This window comes from Meles meles, chromosome 7 (genome assembly GCF_922984935.1).
Source record: "Meles meles chromosome 7, mMelMel3.1 paternal haplotype, whole genome shotgun sequence".
NCBI classification, from domain to species: domain Eukaryota; kingdom Metazoa; phylum Chordata; class Mammalia; order Carnivora; family Mustelidae; genus Meles; species Meles meles.
The window spans coordinates 90,500,985-90,523,079 of record NC_060072.1 but is presented as its reverse complement, the minus strand read 5'-3'; the positions used below and the strand labels follow the sequence as shown (position 1 = coordinate 90,523,079).

The 22,095-nt window shown below is 40.8% G+C and overlaps 1 protein-coding gene across 1 annotated transcript in view; it reads right to left on the bottom strand.

Annotated features, from left to right (window-relative positions):
* Positions 1 to 22,095, bottom strand: part of SP1 (Sp1 transcription factor) — a 50,859-nt gene that overhangs the window by 25,113 nt on the left and 3,651 nt on the right. The gene's annotated exons all lie outside the window — the stretch shown is intronic.

Sequence of the window (22,095 nt, the reverse complement as noted above, 5' to 3'; positions counted from 1 at the left end):
AGTACTAAAAGCAGATACTCTCGTTTATACTAGTGTTACAAAAACGTATCTTTGAACTGCTAGTGTTACAAAAACGTATCTTTAAACTGTCAACAACAAGGGCGCCTGGGTGGCTCAGTGGGTTAAAGCCTATGCCTTCGGCTCAGGTCATGATCCCGGGGTCCTGGGATCGAGCCCCACATCGGGCTCTCTGCTCAGCGGGGAGCCTGCTTCCTCCTCTCTCTCTCTCTCTCTCTCTGCCTACGTGCAATCTCTCTCTGTCAAATAAATAAATAAAATATTTAAAAAAATAAAAAAATAAACTGCCAACAATATCACAAAAAGATGTAAGACAAAAATGCTACTCTATGGGGACGCCTGGGTGGCTTAGTCAGGTGAGCCTCCGATTAGGTTTTGGCTCAGATCATGGTTTCAGGGTCATGGGACTGAGCCCCTCTGCAAAGGGCTCTGTGCTCAGCGGGGAGTCTGCTTGAGATTCTCTCCCTCTGGTCCCCCCATCCCCTCCCCCTGCTCTCATGTGCTCTCTTTCTAAAAAACAAATAAATCTTTAAAAAATAAAAAGAAAGAAAGATGCTACTTAATGATAGTATACAGGTGCTCATCTATGCATTTACATACTTCTTTTCCCATACTAGTTTCTTTCACCTTCTACTTAACATGGCAATGTATAATTCAGACAAATTTTGTCTAATATATTTTAAATGTTATGTTTTCTGTTCTTTTAATATTGATTATGTAATGAAGCAATCAGCAAATCAACTGCTAAGGGTGTATTCTTTTTTTTTGAGATAACAAATTTATTATTTCTATTAACATATAATGTATTATTAGCCCCAGGGGTACAGGTCTATGAATTGTCAGGCTTACACACTTCACAGCACTCACCATTTCACATACCCTCCCCAATGTCCAAAACCCAACCATCCTCTCACACTGCCCCTCCTCCCAGCAACCGTCAGTTTGTTTTGTGAGATTAAGAGTCCCTTATGGTTTGTCTCCCTCCCCATCCCATCTTGTGTTTCATTTCTAAGGATGTATTCTAAGTAAATGATTCAAAATGAGAAAACTGTATGGTCTATTATATTCTGTATTTAAAATATAGGAATATCGGGATGCCTGGGTGGCTCAGTTGGTTGGACGACTGCCTTCAGCTCGGGTCATGATCCTGGAGTCCCGGGATCGAGTCCCGCATTGGGCTCCCAGCTTCATGGGGAGTCTGCTTCTGCCTCTGACCTTCTCCTCGCTCATGCTGTCTCTCACTGTCTCTCTCTCAAATAAATAAATAAAATCTTAAAAAAAATCTTTAAAAAAATAATAAAATAAAATATAGGAATATCTGAAACTACCAAAATATCAGACAAAAGAGAAATAAGAAATTGTGGCAAACAACTTGACGGAATACTACATAGTAATTAAAATTAAAATTGCCACTTTAAAAGTGAGATATAGGGGTGCCAGGCTGGCTCAGTTAATGGCCCAACTCTCAATTTTGGCTCAGGTTATGATCGTAGGGTTGAGAGATGGAGCCTCTGGGTCTGAGTTCCATGCTCAGCAGGGATTCTTCTGTTTCTCTCCTCCCTCTCCATCTTCCCCTGCCCCTCCCCATGCTCTCTCTCTCTCTAAAATAAATAAATCTTAAAAAAAAAAAAAAAAAAAGTGAGGGGCTCCTGAGTGGCTCAGTTGGTTGTGCATCTGCCTTTGGCTCAGGTCATGATCCCAGCGTCCCGGGATCCCCCTTCTCAACAAGGGGCTGCTTCTCCCTCTCCCTCTGTCTACAGCAACCCCTGCTTTTGCTGTCAATATAAATAAAATCTTAAAAAAAAAAAAAGTGAGAAATAAAGTAAGGTTCCCTACTATTACCACTATTACTTAGCAAGACAAGAATGAAATAAGGTATAAATATTAGAAAGGAGTAAGTAGGGCGCTTGGGTGGCTCAGTTGGTTGGGCGACTGCCTTCGGCTCAGGTCATGATCCCGAACTTTCAGGATCGAGTCCCGCATCAGGCTCCCAGCTCTTTGGGGAGTCTGCTTCTCCCTCTGACCTTCTCCTCTCTCATGCTCTCTCTCACTCATTCTCTCTCAAATAAATAAATAAAATCTTAAAAAAAAAAAAAAAAAAAAGAAAGTAGTAAGTAAAATTACTTGTAGATTGGGGCACCTGGGTGGCTCAGTGGGTTAAAGCCCCTGCCTTTGGCTCAGGTCATGATCCCAGGGTTCTAGGATCCAGCCCCGCATCTGGCTCTCTGCTCAGCAGGGAGCCTGCTTCCCCCCTCTCTCTGCCTGCCTCTCTGCCTACTTGTGATCTCTGTCAAATAAATAAATCTTAAAAAAATTATTTGTAGGGGCGCCTGGGTGGCTCAGTGGGTTAAAGCCTCTGCCTTCAGCTCGGGTCATGGTCTCAGGGTCCTGGGATCGAGCCCCGCGTCAGGCTCTCTGCTTGGCAGGGAGCCTGCTTCCTCTCTCTCTCTCTCTGCCTACTTGTGATCTCTGTCTGTCAAATAAATAAATAAAATGTTAAAAAAAATTAAAAAAAAATTATTTGTAGATGATATGACCGTATACCTGGAAACTTACAGAAAATCACCAAAAATATTGAAAGCATTAAGATTACAGTGAGACAGCTATTATAAAATCAATGCCCATAAGGTAATAGCTTTCATATATACAAATAAAATTAAAATGGGGGTGGCCTGGGTGGCGCAGTTGGCTGATTGTCCAACTCTTGATTTCGGCTTAGGGCATGACCTCAGGGTCCCAAGACTGAGCCCTGTGTTGAGCTCTAAGCCTGAGATTCTCTTTCCCTCTCCCCCTTACCTCCCCTGACACCACCCACCCATGCAAACACACTCTTTCTCTGAAAGAAAAAAAAAAACAAGGAAAGAAAAAAAAAATATCTTTTTTTTCCCTAAAGATTTTATTTACCCATTTGACAGACAGAGATCACAAGCAGGCAGAGAGGCAGGCAGAGAGAGAGGAAGGGAAGCAGGCTCCCTGCAGAGCAGAGAGCCCCATGCGGGGCTCGATCCCAGGACCCTGGGATCATGACCCGAGCCGAAGGCAGAGGCTTTAACCCACTGAGCCACCCAGGCACCCCAAAAAATAACATCTTAAAATAACAATAAAATAAAATGGAAGAAAAGGTCCTGTTCACAATAGTAACAAAAACTAGAAAATTCTAAGCTTAAATAGCAAGAAATGTGTAGGACCAATTAAGAAAAAAATGAAAGCATAATGAGTCAAAATAAAAATCTCAGAGGGATTTATTGGGGGAACCTGACAAAATGTATCAAATTTACCTGGAAGAATAAAAGACTAAATTAGGGGGAAAAAATTTTAAGATTTTGGGCGCCTGGGTGGCTCGTTAAGCCTCTGCCTTCTGCTCAGGTCATGATCTCAGGGTCCTGGGATCGAGCCCCATGTCACGCACTCTGCTCAACAGGGAGCCTGCTTCCTTCTCTCTCTCTGCCTGCCTCTCTGCCTACCTGTGATCTCTCTCTGTCAAATAAATAAATAAAATCTTTAAAACAAAATTTTTAAGATTTTATTTATCTGAAAGCGGGTAGGGTGGAGAAAGAACACAAGCAGATGGGGCAGCACCCAGAAGGAAAGGAAGAAGCAGGCTCCCCCTTGAGCAGAGAACCTAATGCGATGCAGAGCTCAATCCCAGGATGCTGGGATGACAACCTGAGCCAAAGGCAGAAACGAGCCACTCAGGCACCCTAGGGAAAAAATGTTAAGTAGTAACGAGGGAAAATATTAAAACTTTTATGAAGGAAGATTTATTAAAAGAACCAGAAACACAATAAAATAAATACAGGCTGGGCTGCCTGCCTGGCTCAGTGGGTTAAGCATCCGACTCTTCATCTCAGCTCTTGAGCTCAGGGTCTAAGTCAAGCCCTGCATTAGGTTCCAAGTTGGATGTAGAGCCTACTTTAAAAAATAAAAAAATAAGTTCAAAATAAAAACAGGCAATTTACATAAGAAAAAATGTAAATATAAATAAAGTATATTTATGTCCCTAATATTCAAATAATGCTCCTTAAAGCAATAATCTCCTCCTCATAATGGCAAAGACTAGTATTTTTTAAGATTTTATTTATTTATTTGACAGAGAGATATCACAAGTAGGCAGAGAGGCAGGTAGAGAGAGAGAGGAAGGGAAGCAGGCTCCCTGCTGAGCAGAGAGCCCAATGCAGGGCTTCATGACCTGAGCTGAAGGCAGAGGCTTTAACCCACTGAGCCACCCAGGCGCCCCTTGGCAAAGACTAGTATTAATGGTAAAATAAATTGCTAGCTTTCTGAAATTCAACTTAGGTTTTTTTTTTTTAGATTTTATTTATTTATTTGACAGAGATCACAAGTAGGCAGAGAGACAGGCAGAGAGAGAAGGGGGGAAGCAGGCTCTCCGCCGAGCAGAGAGCCCGATGTGGGGCTCAATCCCAGGACCCTGAGAGCATGAGCTGAGCAAAAGGCAGAGGCTTAACCCACTGAGCCACCCAGGCGCCCCTCAACTTAGTTTTAAGTATCGAAATATTAAATGTATAAAACCTTTGACCCTTGATGCTTAGAAATTTTTCCAAAGATTTATTTTAGAGAGAGAGCAAAAGAGAGGTGTAGAGAGAGAAGGAGAGGGAAAGGGAAAGAATCTCAAGCAGACTCCCTGCTAAACATGGAACCTGACTTGGAACTCAATCCCAAAACCCTGAGATCATGACCTGAGCAGAAATTGAGATGCTTAATGGACTGAGCCACCCAGGCACCCCTAGAATTTTTTAAAGTAAGCTCTACACCAACATGGGGTTTGAACTCAAAACAGTGATATCAAGAGTCACATGCACTACAGAATGACCTAGCCAGGAGTTCCTTTTGAAAGTCTTTTAAATGACATGAAATTCACGTTAACAATCCAATTAACTATTTTAAAGTGTACAATTCTGTGGCATTCAGTGCACTCACAATTCTGTGCAACCACTACCTCTAATCACCCCAGAAAAACACCCATACACATTAAATAATCATTGCCCATTCTCCCCTCATACCATACCCTGGCAACTACTGTTTCTATGGATTTTTCCAGTTCTAGATAGGTCATATAAGTAAAAATCACAAAATACACAACCTTTTCTCTCTGGTTTATTTCCTTCATTTAACAGAACGTTTTCCAGCCTCAATCACATTGTAGCATGTATCAATACTTCATTCCTTTTTTATGGTTGATTAATACTTCATCGTATGGATGTATCACATTTTATTTACCCAATGGCCATATAGGTCATCTCCATATTTTGCCAATTATGCATTATCCTGTTATAAACATTTCTGTGCAAGATTCCACGTGGACCTAAGTTCCCTTTTCTCTTAGAAATATACTTCAGGGGGCGCCTGGGTGGCTCAGTGGGTTAAGCCGCTGCCTTTGGCTCAGGTCATGATCTCAGGGTCCTGGGATCAAGTCCCGCATCGGGCTCTCTGCTTGGCAGGGAGCCGGCTTCCCTCTCTCTCTCTCTCTGCCTGCCTCTCTATCTACTTGTGATCTCTCTCTATTAAATAAATAAATAAAATCTTTAAAAAAACAAAAAAAAAGAAATATACTTCAGGGCGCCTGGGTGGCTCCACTGGTTAAGCGACTACCTTCAGCTCAGGTCACGATCCCAGAGTCCCAGGATCAAGTCCCACATTGGACTCCCAGCTCCATGGGGAGTCTGCTTCTTCCTCTAACCTTCTCCCCTCTCATGCTCTCTCTCTCTTGGTCTCTCTCTCAAATAAATAAATAAAAATCTTAAATATATATATATATACCTCAGAGTATGGGGTGCTTGGGTGGTGCTCATCAGGGAGTCCGCGTGCGATTCTCTCCCTCTCTCTTTGCTCCTCCCCCAGCTTGTGCATGCTCTCTCTTTAAAATAGATAAATCTTGGGGCGCCTGGGTGGCTCAGTCGGTTAAGCGTCTGCCTTCGGCTCAGGTCGTGATCCCAGCGTCCTGGGATCCAGTCCCATGTCAGGCTCTCTGCTCAGTGGGGAAACCTGCTTCTCCCTCTCCCTCGGGTGCTCCCCCTGCTTGTACTCTCTAATTCTGTCAAATAAATAAAAAAAAACTTTAAAAAATTAAAAAATAAATAAAATAGATAAAATCTAAAAAAAAAAAAGCAAGCAAGCAAGAAAAAAAAATACCTAGGAGTAGAACTGCTCACTTACGAAATTTGAATCTAAAAAGTGAACTTTTGGGGCGCCTGGGTGGCTCAGTGGGTTGGGGCCTCTGCCTTCGGCTCAGGTCATGAGCCCAGGGTTCTGGGATCAAGCCCCAAATCAGGCTCTCTGCTCGGTGGGGAGCCTGCTTCCTCCTTTCTCTCTGCCTGCCTCTCTGCTTACTTGTGATATCTGTCAAATAAATAAATAAAATCTTTAAAAAAAAAAAAAAGTGAACTTTTTAGTTCATCACAAGATGTTCATCACAACATCATAAGCACTGCCATAACAGTGAAATTCTGTAAACAACAGGGTTAAGTAAATCCTAGTACAAATATACTAGGGAAATATCATACAATCATTTAAAAAGATACAAATGTAATTTATTATTTTTATGGAAAAGATGTTCATACTATATTACTTAGTGAAAACATATCATGGAGCATTATGGATAGTATGATCCTATTAAAATATTAATAAAACTATATACAGATTTCTTTGTAAATTGTACACAAATGTACAAAAAGCTGGCAGGAATTTCATCAGAATTTCAACTGTGGATATCCCTGGATAGCTAAACTTTCATTAATTTTTACTTTATTTTCCATATTTGCGTTGTTTAATGTTTTTACAAGTTATTTTTGGGGGCACCTGGGTGGCTCAGTGGGTTAAAGCCTCTGCCTTCGGCTCGGGTCATGATCCCAGGGTGCTGGGATCAAGCCCCACATCGGGCTCTCTGCTCAGCAGGGAGCCTGCTTCCTCCTCTCTCTGCCTGCTTCTCTGCCTACTTGTGATCTCTGTCTGTCAAATAAATAAATAAAATCTTAAAAAATAAATAAATAAACAAGTTATTTTTTTCCCTATCCTCAAAGGTTTCCGATTTCAGCTCCACAGATCTTTATTTTTAAAGATCTTATTTATTTGACAGAGACAGTGAGAGAGAGAGAGAGAGGGAGAGCAGGGGGAGCAGCAGACTTTCCACAGAGCAGGGAGCCCCATGTAGGGCTCGATCCCACGACCCTGGGATCATGACCTGAGCAGAAGGCAGACGCCTAAACACTGAGCCACTGAGGTGACCCTACTATATTGGCTTATGAAAGAACAAAGCTCACTAACTGGAATTTACTTCCTTTGGTAGCTGTGATAATTTAATGACTACACCAATGGAAGAAAGAATCTAAAACCCTGGATGCTCAACAACCTGGAAGAGCAGCTTTGAATTAAGTGATTAAAACCCTATTTTCAGTTGATTAGGAGGACTACATAGTATGGAAGTTTTATGAGAGATGGGCACTAATGTGTTAAGGACCCATTATGTGCTTTTTTTTTTTAAAGACTTTATTTATTTATTTGACAGACAGAGATCACAAGTAGGCAGAGAGGCAGGCAGAGAGGAGGAAGCAGGCTCCCTGCTGAGCAGAAAGCCAGATGTGGGGCTCGATCCCCAAATCCTGGGATCATGACCTGAGCCGAAGGCAGAGGCTTTAACCCACTGAGCCACCCAGGCGCCCCTCATTATGTGCTCTTAACATGTTATTGATCTCATTTAATCCTAATAAACAATTAAACCTTTTTTAACAAATAAAGAATTCTCAACTCTGATAAGATGAAGAACTTCCCTGAGTCACAGAGCAAAGTTATGACTTGGACCCTTCTGGGTCTGCCTAAAAATACCATGTGTCAATTTCTTGTCCATGCTAAATATCTCATTTCAGGGCAACCTTTCTTTCTCTTTCACAAAGGACTTTCAATCAATTACTGCTACTTTCAGAGCTCGAGGTATTTCATCCATTAGATTAATGAGTATGTTCAGGGGGCTTGGTGACTCAGTCATTAAGCAGTTGCCTTTGGCTCAGGTCATGATCCAAGGGTCCTGGGATCGAGCCCCACATCAGGCTCCCTGCTCCACTGGGAGCCTGCTTCTCCCTCTCCCACTCCCCCTGCTTGTGTTCCCTCTCTTGCTGTCTCTCTCTGTCAAATAAATAAATAAAATTTAAAAATAAAAAAAGAATATATTCATAGCTAAACCATTTAACCTGTATTATACAGGATGTGAGACGTTCATTTGCAAAAATAGTACATAAACAGAAAAAGCAAAAATAGCATTTTGAGTTTAAGATCCCCTTTACAGTCAGTCATCTGTAACACTTCCCATCCAAAAAAGTACTAAGTAGGAAAACTCATCTTAAACTATCTCGCAATAATTTTGTGGATTTTTATATTGTACTTTTCAAAGAATCATTTCATCCTCCCTCATAACAGCAGCATAACAAATTGGGGGGGGGGCCTGTGGGACGGGGCAGAGAATTATCTTTAGCAAGCCCCTGAGTCTGTTCATAGTATCAATGTCTCGGGGAGTGTGCTGACAGAAAAAGGGTAGGGTATGGGAAAACAGCAGACACAACACAATATGATTCTTTTATAGATACAATCACTCATGTGCAATGTATAATTCATTATGAGCCTCCATTTCAGCTTTCAGAAGGCAGCTGCCTAGACCTGATGGCAGTTTTCAACCTGACTTCCTAACTGAACAGAAAGCCTATGTTTTCCCACATAACTATTATATTTTGTTTCCACTAGACACAATGAGCATGCTGAGCACAATGCCAGCACATGTGGCATCTCCAAACAATTCTCCACCGGGGTTCTGGATACCTTACTTTCATTAGGGGTCTTCAGATGATGCAACATTCAGTAACATTCTCACCAAGAGAATCATTCTGGACAATGCAATGTATGGTAGTGACGCTTTAAGGGAGCTAAATAAAATGAAAAGTTTGCTCTAAGTCTGATGCTTGGCTTTTTGGGAAGGGACACATTTCTTGGCTGGTACCAATTTAAATAGCATCAAATTCCTCTCTGCAAGCAAAGCAATGATTAAGACCAAACAGTCCATGGAGTGTTCAATACCAAGAAGTGTAGGAAATGAAGGTGCCTATTTCATGTAACCCCCATTACATGTGCCTATTTAAGTTGAAATGCTTGTTTCTGAAATTTTTATGGTAAGGCATATCTAGATAATATAGTGTATTTTGTAATACCTCCATTTTACTTACTGAAATAAAATTCTTAGGACTTAAATTAGTTATCAGAATGTTTTCTGAAATAAATCAAAGAACCACCATTAAGTCTGGATGCATCTGAGTTTGCTTCACATTGCAGGTAAAAATAATAAAATGTGATGATATGTAGAGTGTTTATTAAAACAGTTCTGATCAGGCATTTCACTAAAAGATTAATTACCACTACTACATCAAGATGTTTGGCCATGCTACAGTTTCCTAAGCATATATATAAAGCTAGAGATTGTCTGGAATGGCAGGACAATTGTCATTTTCTGGGACTCGGGGCAGGGGAGAGGGGTGTCACTAAATTAATTCCATAAACGGAAATGCTTGCCAGCAACAAGCCATTTTTACGTTTTGTGGCCTTTTATGTGTAAGTAATTAAAAGAAGGTGGTAAGCAACTACCAGTTGCCTAAGAAGAATGACTTATCTTTAAAAGCATGCTCAAACACACTGCATATCACAATTTTTCTTGTGCAATTCTAAACAGCAATAATTCCTATCTCAAGTCTCAACCCTTGAGCTCCATTTTAAGCAACTTACTCTATAAATAACCAAGATTTAAATAATGTAAAAGCAACTGGATATCAACTGTAATGTATTAATGATCTTGCTCCATTAGGTTAGGAAATTTGGACATAATCTTATGAGAAAAGTGCTGAGTCAGAAAAGTTTAAAATGTAGTTCTGACTATAGGGGAGCCTGGGTGGCTCAGTTGTCAAGCATTGCTTTCTGTACGGGTCATGATCCCAGGGTCCTGGGATCCCTCACATCAGGCTCTCTGCTGGGCAGGTGCCTGCTTCCTCCTCTCTCTCTGCCTGCCTTTCTGCCTACTTGTGATCTCTGTCTGTCAAATAAATAAATTTTTTAAAAATCTTAAAAAAAAAAAAAGAAAGAATAATGACTGCAATGGAATGTAACAGGGGAAATGAGTTTATTGGATACAGAACTTCAGTTTTGTAAGATGAAAAATTTCTGGAGTACTGTTGCGTAACAGTGTGAATATACTCAATAGTATTAAACTGTTCACTTAAAAATGGTTAAGATGGGGGGCCTGGGTGGCTCAGTGTTGTTTAAGCCTCTGCCTTCGGCTCAGGTCATGATCTCAGGGTCCTGGGATCAAGCCCCGCATCGGGCTCTCTGCTCAGTAGGGAGCCTGTTTCTCCCTCTCTCTCTGCCTGCCTCTCTGCCTACTTGTGACCTCTCTCTCTGTCAAAAAAAAAAAAAAAAAAAAAAAAGGTTAAGATGAACCATTCATAGACGACCTGCTTCTGGGTTGGGGTTTCGTACGTAGCAGAGCAGCTCCCGCGCTGTGATCTACTGAAAGTCAGCTATCGACACAAGGGTTTGTAATAAATAAATAAATAAAAAATAAAGGAAAAAAAATTAAAACAAACAACAACAAATTGGTTAAGCTGAGGGCATCTGGGTGGCTCAATAGGTTAAGAATCTTTGACTCAGGGGCACCTGGGTGGCTCAGTGGGTTAAAGCCTCTGCCTTCAGCTCAGGTCATGATCCCAGGGTCCTGGGATCGAGCCCTACATCGGGCTCTCTGCTCGGCAGGGAGCCTGCTTCCCTTCCTCTCTCTGCCTGTCTCTCTGCCTACTTGTGGTCTCTGTCTGTCAAATAAATAAAACCTTTAAAAATATATAAATAATATAAATAAATATAATAGAAATAGAAATAATATAAATAAAAAATAAATAAATAAAATCTTTAAAAAAAAAAAAAAGAATCTTTGACTCAGGTCATGATATCAGGGTCCTAGGATAGACCGGGGAATCTGCTTCTCCTCTCCCTTTGCCTCTCCCCTGACTCCAGCCCTGCTCATGGCCCCTCTCTCAAGTAAATAATGGTTAAAGTGGTAAATTTTATGTTACATGTATTTTATCACATTTAAAAATAATTATTTAGGGTGCCTGGGTGGCTCAGTGGTTAAACAACTGCCTTCAGCTCAAGTCATGATCCTGGAGTCCTGGAATGGAGTCCGACATCGGACTCCCTGCTCAGCGGGGAATCTGCTTCTCCCTTTGAGCCTCTTCCCCTCTCATGTACTCTCTCAAATAAATAAAATCTTTAAAAAATAATTATTACTGGGTGCCTGGGTGGCTCAGTTGGTTAAGCCACTGCCTTCGGCTCGGGTCATGATCCCAGGGTCCTGGGATAGAGTCCCACTGCTCTCTCTGCTGAGCAGAAAGCCTGCTTCTCACCCTCCCCTCTCTGCCTGCCTCTGCCTACTTCTGATCTGTCAAATAAATAAATAAAATCTTTAAAAATAATAATTATTATTATTACTATTTAAAAAATAACTATACCATTTTGCATATTCTTTAGTTTAAAATAATTTTTCCCTAAAAATATGTAAATGCGGGATGCGTGGGTGGCTCAGCAGTTAAAGCCTCTGCCTTCAGCTCAGGTCATGATCCTGGGATCCTGAGATCAAGCCCCAAATCGGGCTCTCTGCTCAGCAGGGAGCCTGCTTCCTCCTCTCTCTCTCTGCCTGCCTCTCTGCCTACCTGTGATCTCTGTCAAATAAAATAAAATAAAAACTTAAAAAAAATGTAAATGCTAGGGATTTAATAATGAACAAAAATACCATTACCATTAAATAAATGAAAATATTTATGCAATTCTCTTCCCCCTTTCCACATATCTGCTTTTAAAACTTGAGTCAAGGGGCGCCTGGGTGGCTCAGTGGGTTAAAGCCTCTGCCTTTGGCTCAGGTCATGATCCCAGAGTCCTGGGAGCCTGCTTCCTCCTCTCTCTCTGCCTGTCTCTCTGCCTACTTGTGATCTCTGTCTGTCAAATAAATAAATAATATCTAAAAACAAAAACAAAAAAAACCAACTTGAGTCAAAATTTTAAGTACAAATAGTTAATAAAATATTAAAGGACATGACAGGATTTTAATTCTCTCTCTCTGCCTGCCTCTCTGCCTACTTGTGATCTCTCTCTCTGTCAAAATAGCGTGGCCCTATTATTTCTTGTATTTTCTGCAACTCAGTATTAGCTGACTGTGAAAATTAGTGTGAAAACTCGTCCCCTCTGAAGTGCAGTAAGTGTATAGAACTACAGCACAAGAGCAACTTGAATACCATGAGGGGAAGGGCCATTATCTGTTTCAGCAAATTCTGAGACCCTAGCACATCTGACACTTAATAAATGCTCAGTAAATTTTGCTAAATTTGCCTATGAATAAGGCATCAAAAATTGGAACCCATTTTCATTATTATACTTTTCCCCTCAACTGTTACACTTTTGTATCTAACTCTTAAGCCTGCTGGGGGCAATGTATTATTGCTTATACTTACATTACTTATACTTACATTACTATAGTTAATATAGTAATTTACTTATGTTATTTATTATATATAATTTTATTATATTTTACTTATATATTATAATATTTATATAATACTACTAAGTATACTCGTGTTCAGTAAATGTATACGTGAGTTAACTGAATCATGAGTCTAACTGGATTTCTTAATAGCATTTAAGGCTAAACAAGGAGGCCATTCAAAACATGATAATGCCAACAAAATATTCTGTTAAGAAAACACCAAACCGGGACGCCTGGGTGGCTCAGTTGGTTAAGCAGCTGCCTTCGGCTCAGGTCATGATCCCAGCGTCCTGGGATCGAGTCCCATGTCGGGTTCCTTGCTCGGAGGGGAGCCTGCTTCTCCTCTGCCTCTGCCTGCCACTCTGTCTGCCTATGATCGCTCGCTCTCTCTCTCTCCCTCTCTCTCTCTGACAAATAAATAAATAAAATCTTAAAAAAAAAAAAAAAAAGAAAGAAAGAAAACACCAAACCAAACAAAGAAGTTCTTGATAACATGGAAAATTTCCAAATACAGTTTTCAGAATTAAGAGCTTTTTACCTTCTTTAAGACCAATGGTCTGTATAAAATTAAAATACAGTTTTTCATGACTACAAGAAACCGTCAAATAATTCTAAGTACAGTACTTCCAGATACCAAAAGGGACCATAAGAAGTATTATGTATATAGGGGCGCCTGGGTGGCTCAGTGGGTTGAGCCGCTGCCTTCAGCTCGGGTCATGGTCTCAGGGTCCTGGGATCGAGCCCCACATTCGGCTCTCTGCCCCGCAGGGAGCCTGCTTCCTCCTCTCTCTCTGCCTGCCTCTCTGCCTACTTGTGATCTCTCTCTCTCTGCTAAATAAATAAAATCTTAAAAAAAAAAAAAAAAGAAGTATTATGTATATAAAAAAGGAATATTATGCATTGTCTGTATCAGGCCTAGACAAAACTGGGCCCTTAATATAGTCTCTCAAAGGGTTGTTAAACTGTATCCCCAACAAGCCTGTCAGGATAATATGTTTTTTCTAAATCAGAAATGTGGTGGGTAGGGATGCTTGGGTTGTTCAGTTGATTAATCGTCTGCCTCCAGTCTGGGCTGTAGTCCCAGGGTCCTGGGATCGAGCCCCGCGTCGTGCTCCTCACGTAGCAGGAAGTCTGCTTCTCCCTCTCTCTCTGCTCCCCCTTGTGCTCTCTCTCTGTCTCTCTCATTCTACCTCCAATAAATAAATAAAATTAAAAAAAAAAAAAAGGAAAGAAAGAAACGTGGTGGGTAGAGAAGGCAGGCACTGAAAGGAAATTTCCTGATAACATGGAAAACAACATATGAGGAAAAATAAACGTTTGCTATGAAAATGCCTCAAGCATATCAGGGAAAAAACAAATAACAACAACAACAACAAAAAACAATACCTTTTATTGTTAAGAGATCATTAAGATCTCTTAACAATAATGTTAAGATCATTAAGATGATCACATCATCTTAACTATAAAGGGGGGGAGGGAGTAATACCCTTCTACACACACCTCAATATGACCCAGCTGATTTTCACATTTTCTCTTTTGATTTTTTTCACATTTGATTTCTCTTTTGCCATCTGGGTCCTCCCTTCTTATGTTTTGATCACATCACTTTATTTATATTTCATTTAATTACAGATCAAATAAAAATTAACTAATCTGATTACAACAAATTATGATTTGTAACAAAGTTTATAAAGAAGTTGTTCATTAACCATGCTTCTTTTTTCCTATTATCTGCCCTAGGCTACAAATGTTAGTAACACTGAACCGGGGTTAAAAAAAAAAAAACCCAGGGGCGCCTGGGTGGCTCAGTGGATTAAGCTGCTGCCTTCGGCTCAGGTCATGATCTCGGGGTCCTGGGATCGAGCCCCGCATCGGGCTCTCTGCTCCGCGGGGAGCCTGCTTCCTCCTCTCTCTCTGCCTGCCTCTCTGCCTACTTGTGATCTCTCTCTCTGTCAAATAAATAAATAAAATCTTTAAAAAAAAAAACAAACCCAAAGCCGTTTTTCTACTTGAAAGATGTCCTATAAGAGAAAATAGCGGGGGGGAAAAAGAAGAAAAGGAAAACAGGGGTGCCTTGCTGGCTCAGTCAGTAGAGTACACGACTCTTGGCTCAGTCAGTAAAGTACACAACTCTTGAGTTCAAACCCCACACTGGGTGTAGAGATTACCTAAATATTAATAAGGGGCGCCTGGGTGGCTCAGCGGGTTAAAGCCTCTGCCTTCGGCTCAGGTCATGATCCCAGGGTCCTGGGGTCGAGCCCCGCATCGGGCTCTCTGCTTGGCTGGGAGCCTGCTTCCTCCTCTCTCTCTCTCTGCCTGCCTTTCTGCCTACTTGCCTACTTGTAATCTCTATCTGTCAAATAAATAAATCTTAAAAAAAAAAAAAAAAAGGAAGGAAGGAGGAAAGAAAAAGAAAATGAAAATAGTGTAGTACAGTGGAAAAGGATATTGATCTAAAGCCAAAAGATCCGTTACTCTATAAATTTTGTCAGTGACCTCTGCAAGTCATTGCATCTTTCTAGTCCTTAGGTTCTGTCAAAATGAGGGTATTGGGTTGGGGCGCCTGGGTGGCCCAGTGGGTTAAAGCCTCTGCCTTCGGCTCAGGTCATAATCCCAGGGTCCTGGGATCGAGCCCCACATCGAGCCCCACACCGGGCTCTCTGCTCAGCAGGGAGCCTGCTTCCCTTCCTCTCTCTGCCTGCCTCTCTGTCTACTTGTAATCTCTGTCAAATAAATAAATAAAATCTTAAAAAAAAAAAAATGAGGGTATTGGAGAGGATGAGGGTCTCCAGCTCCAGCAACCTTCTTAGTTGCTATTACCACTGATAGTCTCACTTAATTGTATTATGTCTGCAAAGATTTATAACTTTTAAACCATCGAAAAAGGGGCGCCTAGGTGGCTCAGTGGGTTAAGCCTCTGCCTTTGGCTCAGGTCATGAGCTTAGGGTCCTGGGATCGAGCCCCACGTCGGGTTCTCTGCTCGGCGGGGAACCTGCTTCCCCCTCTCTCTCTGCCTGCCTCTCTGCCTACTTGTGATCTCTGTCAAATAAATAAAATCTTAAAAAAAAAAAAAAAACCATCGAAAAAGATCAATTCAATGAAGAACAAATTGAGTTCTTCAATATGAAGAAAAGATCCATCTCAATAGCATTTAACCTTTTTCAGATTATTTGCAGCACGTATTTTCTTTCCTATAAAAAGATTTCTTATAAGCTTTCAGAGATGTATAGATTTTTTTTAAGATTTTTATTTATTTGGTAGATCACAAGCAGACAGAGAGAGAGGGGGAAACAGGCTTCCTGCTGAGCAGAGAGCCCAATGTGGGGCTCAATCCCAGGACCCTGAGATCATGACCTGAGCTGAAGGGAGAAGCTTAACCCACTGAGCCACCCAGGTGCCCCTGGAGATGTGCAGATTTTTAACTTAGTTCCCTCATCTCTTACAGTAAAGTCTTTATTTTGGCACAGATATATCTTTTTTTTTTTTTTAAGATTTTATTTATTTATTGGACAGAGAGAGAGATCACAAGTAGGCAGAGAGGCAAGCAGAGAGAGAGAGGAGGAAGCAGGCTCCCCACTGAGCAGAGAGCCCGCGGCTGGCTCGATCCCAGAACCCTGGGATCATGACCTGAGCCGAAGGCAGAGGCTTTAACCCACTGAGCCACCCAGGCACCCCCGCACAGATATATCTTAACTCCTTAAAAATTAAGTTATTTATTTTGCATATAGATACGGAGTTAGAAAGATTCATAGTAAATTAGACTGGCACATACAAACTTGTCAAACAAGTAATACTGCCCAGTTTCCATAAGCCATTTAGAGTTTAAAAAACACTGGAGAAAAGTGCAAATTCAATTAACAGCCCAGATTTGCAACCAATTCTGAAGAAAATATCTGTCTACAGAAACCTTTTCAGGGTCTTCTGAGAGAAACAATTCTTAAAACCTAGCATAGTATTAACAATATAGTCATAATGTGAGCATATACACCTTAAAATAACACTTCAGCACACCAGAGCCTGAATAATAATGCTATATGTTAGAGAAAGAGAATAGCACTATTGTGACACACCTATAAGAAATATGAAAAACAAATAGCAAAGTAGAAAATTTCAACTAGGGACGCCTGGGTGGTTCATCGGTTTAAGCGTCTGCCTTCAGCTCGGGTCATGATCCCAGAGTCCTGGGATCAAGTCCTGCATCAGGCTCGATGCTCGGCAAGACTCCTATGCTCAGCAAGAAGTCTGCTTCTCCCTCTCCCTACTGCTCCCCCTGCTTGTGTGCACTCTCCCTCTCTATCTGACCATAAATAAATAAAATCTTAAAAATTTTTTTTCAGCAAATACTACCTATTAATGTTTACAGACATCCAGTAAGTAACTTACGAAGCATTATGTAATAAAACTTTTCTACAGAAGTTCATCTTACATCCCGAAACATTTTCAAGGAATGTCAAAACAAAACAATTAGAAGCAAGGAATGAGCAGAACTAAATTATTAGTGGCAACAATACTTTACAAAGTGGAACAGTTAAAAAAATGAAAGATATAAAAACAAAACAGATACTAAAATTTCCTGAAACACTGGGCACTCTTGTGCTCTTGTTATTTAATTAAGAACTAAAATGGCCACATTACACAATGCAATGTGATTTAACAATGACGTCATTTACAGAAAGCCACCAGAATGAATAAATAGGAGCAACTGAAAAGGTCCGTGGGCTATCTTCTCAGTTGTTTCAAATCAACGAAGGGACCTTGATTTTAAAGGAGACTTTTTTAAGGAGACTTTTTCTACTTAAACTGAAATCAGTTAAAAGCACTAATATCACCTTCAGAAACAAATATTAGCTTAAAAAGACAAAACAATGCAGAAACATTTGACATTATACATTTGATAAAGTATATTATTTTAAGAGAAAATTCTCTCAAATGATCTTTTGCAAAAAAATTATTCTGAACACATTTAAATTATCTAAACCTACTTGTAACTAGTGTTCGAATATCCTAGTCTAAAATACAGCTTTTTAATAAATTAGTTCTCAGCAATCTGACCCCAAGTTTAGCGACACTGTTGGCAAACTAACTCCGGTATCACATTCAACTTAACTTCTAAGAGAACACATTTTCCTGACCTGGATAAAACCAAGCAGATGTGAAATTTTTATTTTTAGTGCCTGAAGTTTGCTTCTTGACTGAATTACAGCCATCAAGGAAGTATGTTTTATTCTCCTGCCAAAGACTAGCCCTGAACTCTTTATTAGGGAGAACTCCCACGAAGTCATACAGACTGTCTTTCAAAGCTGGCCCCCCTCAACCTGGTGGAAGAGTTTTCAGGACACAGCAGTGTCTGAGGAAAACCTGAAACTTTAAACTGGAAAAAAACAAGATCTGTGAGAGTGTTAACTACAAAATGAGAGGAAAGGGGGCTTTAACTGGGAAACCATGTCGATTTAAAAACAAAAAACTACAAAAAAGCTGATGGGGAAAAAAAAAAAAAAAACACCACCACCCAACCTCAGAGCCCATAGATCATTTCACTGTCTGGAAACTAAACTCAGTTTACTGGGTGGTCCCCTCCTCACTACCACCCACCAGGGGCTGAGCCATAAAAAACACAGGATACTAAGATGGCTGGCTTACTTTGGTGCTAAGTTTGTGTGTGCCTTTGCCTGTGTATTCAGCAAACAGAAATAAACACTGCAAGTCAACAGGAGAGCTTAAACAATTTCTAAAAGATGATTTTTAAAAATAATAAATGTAAACAGACTAAGTGAACACCATGGAAGTTGCAGTCTTCCACAAGCATGTAATAATGTCTCCGTTTGTAGAGCGCTATGTATCTATGCACTTATCTATAGATGATTTCACATCCAAGGCTCTTTCTACTACATTATACTGTCAAGACATTGAGTTTTTCCAGTAAAACTACTACATACCAGAAAAAGGGGTAAAATGAAACATTTTTTTAGCAGCCAGGCAACAGCAGAGCAGCACTAAAGCTTTTAGGAAATTATTTTATTATCTCTCACTGAGGATAAAGTTGACCAACTGAAGAGGCGAAAAATGTTGCACAAGTATGACTAACCAGAAAAGAGGAAACTTTTATCTATCTTCGGAAACCACTATTAATGAGGCAACCAATCTCAACTCTCACAAAATGGCCTTTCAGAGACTCATTCTCTCATTAGCGAATGTTAAGCTGCAGCTACTTCACAGAAAGGCATGCATTTTCTTGAGCTCCGAGACCATCAATAATAGCCAGGTAGTCCTATCCTATGACATATTAAATGGCAGATTTCCCCAGAGCATGATTTAGCGATGAGAATGCCTCATAACTGTTCTCTAAAGCCTAAGCTCTAAAACTTTTTAGAAATTTGCAAGGATCCAAATTATTATTTTTTTAAGATTTTATTTATTCATTTGACAGACAGAGATCACAAGTAGGCAGAGAAGCAGGCAGAGAGAGAGGAAGGGAAGCAGGCTCCCTGCCAAGCAGAGAGCCCGATGCGGGGCTCGATCCCAGGACCCTGGGACCATGACCTGAGCCGAAGGCAGAGGCTTTAACCCACTGAGCCACCCAGGCGCCCCAAGGATCTAATTATTACTAAATGGAACTATCCCCCAGCTTTGCCTTCCTTTGAGGAAGAGCAAAGCTACTGGATACAACAAACTAAGAGTAAAGAGAAAACAAACATGCTAGTGTAGCAAGTTTCTAATTTTCAGGGTGTTGTTTAGTTTTCATTAACTTCTCCCACTTCTACAGCTATAATTTTTAGCCTATGAAACATCTGCCAGCTCTAGAGCATTAAATTTCAAAGAAGCAAAGATATCTTTTCTAAAACATTTTTAATAATCTAAAGGATTTTTTTTAACATCCTAAGTTAAAACTAATAGGTAAGTCTTACATTAGGAGAACTAAGTACAAGCCCTAGCTCTGACTGTATGTAGTCTCACCACTTACTTAATTGCTTCTCTGTAACTCCATGCCCTTCCTCATCTAGAAAATAAGGCAGTTTTACTAGATGACCTCTTAGGTCCCCTCCAGCTCTGACTTTCTATTCCAAGGTCTCTGACTGATTAAGAAAACCGTTGTCTGGTTAAGGCTCAAAATATAGTCATCTTAAACACACCTCAAGAATGTAAGAAAGGGGGGGCGCCTGGGTGGCTCAGTGGGTATGTGGGTATGAAGGTATGACCTTCGGCTCAGGTCATAATCCCAGGGTCCTGGGATCAAGCCCCACATCGAGCCCCACATCGGGCTCTCTGCTCAGCAAGGAGCCTGCTTCCCTTCCTCTCTCTGCCTGCCTCTCTGTCTACTTGTAATCTCTGTCAAATAAATAAATAAAATCTTAAAAAAAAAAATATGAGGGTATTGGAGAGGATGAGGGTCTCCAGCTCCAGCAACCTTCTTAGTTGCTATTACCACTGATAGTCTCACTTAATTGTATTATGTCTGCAAAGATTTATAACTTTTAAACCATCGAAAAAGGGGCGCCTAGGTGGCTCAGTGGGTTAAGCCTCTGCCTTTGGCTCAGGTCATGATCCCAGGGTCCTGGGATCCAGGGCTCTCTGCTCTGCGGGGGGCCTGCTTCCTCCTCTCTCTCTGCCTGCCTCTCTGCCTAGTTGTGATTTCTCTCTGTCAAATAAATAAAATATTAAAAAAAAAAAAAAAAAAAAGAATGTAAGAAAGTGGGTGCCTGGACAGCTCAGGTTAAGCATCTGGCTTCAGCTCAGGTCATGATCCTAGGGTCGTGGGATTGAGTCCCGCATCGAGCTCCCAGCTTGGTAGGAAGTCTTCTTCTCCCTCTACCCCTCACCCCCACTCATGATCTCTCTCTCTCTCAAGTTCTAATAAATAAAATCTTAAAAAAAAAAAAAAAAGAAGAATGTAATAAAGTTAGGGAACTTGAGCAGACCTCCTGGCCACCATTTTCCAAAACTGGAGGAGACAGGAAATACGCTTATCTATTTGTTACCCTCTTTTATAAAGAGCCAGTCATAAATGAAATGATAACTGTATAGTAAAAGTAACCAGTTCACAAACCCACATACATTCCAATAAAACTAAATTCAGTGATATTAAATTATTTCCCATCATAATTTTTTATATCATGCCTAAATATAAAAATCTATAGTATCTTGGGTGGCGCACTGCTTTAAAATGTCCAATTCTTGACTTTTGGCTCAGGTCTGATCTCAGGGTTATGAGACTGAGCCCATATGTTGACTCTGAGTGTGGAGTCGGCTTGGATTTCCCTCTTCCTCTGCCCCTCCCTCTTCAGATAAATAAGTCTTGAAAAAAATTCTACAGTATCCTCTTCTTGTGCTTTATTAAAGATCAGCTCCATCACCACAGAATTTAAAATAAATGCTAAATAGACTTTCACTTTTTTCACTTTTTTTAATCTCTAACCAACAGCGAAACACTATTCAAAATGAATAAATGAATACTGTGGACAACTGATTCAACATACATTCCAATACATACCTCTTCCCTGAGGACTCCTTCCCTTCAATGCTCTCCTTATTCCTAATTCCTCTCAGCTCCACCTCCCCACTCCATTTCAGGCCTTCTCCTTTTCTCTCCCCTCCCCTCTTTTTTTTTTTTTTAAATATTTTTTATTTATTTGACAGAGAGAAATCACAACTAGGCAGAGAGGCAGGCAGAGAGAGAGGAGGAAGCAGGCTCCCCGTGGAGCAGAGAGCCCAATGTGGGGCTCGATCCCAGGACTCTGGGATCATGACCTGAGCCGAAGGCAGAGGCTTTAACCCACTGAGCCACCCAGGCGCCCCTCCCCTCCCTTCTTAATCATACGCTACTTTCAAAGCAGTCTAGAAGTGGCTCTCCTAGCTAGGAAGTACCAGAATCACCCAGGAAACTTACTGAAAATACACGTTAGTGTAAGAGAAAGCAGACGGATTCTATTTTTAAGGTAACCAGAAGTTTAAAAAATTAAACCTTAATTAATCAGCTTGCTCAGAGAGTAGGATATTCTAGCTAACTAAAAATTAATCAGAGAGTAGGATATTCTGGCTAACTAAAAATTAAGTATGAACTTTTTTGTTGAAAATCCTTTTAGAGAGGCGCCTGGGTGGCTCAGCTGGTTAAGCATCTGCCTTCGGCTCAGGTCATGATCTCAGGGTCCTGGGATGGAGCTCCACAAGAGGCTTACTGTTCAGTGGAGAGCCTGCTTCCCCATCTCTCTCTCTCTCTGCCTACCTATGATCTCTCTGTCAAATAAATAAATAAAATCTTAAAAAAAAAAAAAAAAAAGCATCTGCTTTTGGCTCAAATCATGATCCCAGGGTTCTGGGATCAAGCCCCACGGGAGCCCGCTTCTCCCTCTTCCTGTGCCTCTCCCCGGCTTGTGTGTGCTCTCTCTGGGTGTCAAACAAATCTTGTTTTGTTTTTTTTAAGATTTTGTTTATTTATTTATTTGACACAGAGAGAGAAAGAGGTATCACAAGTAGGCAGAGAGGCAGGCAGAGAGAGAGGGAAA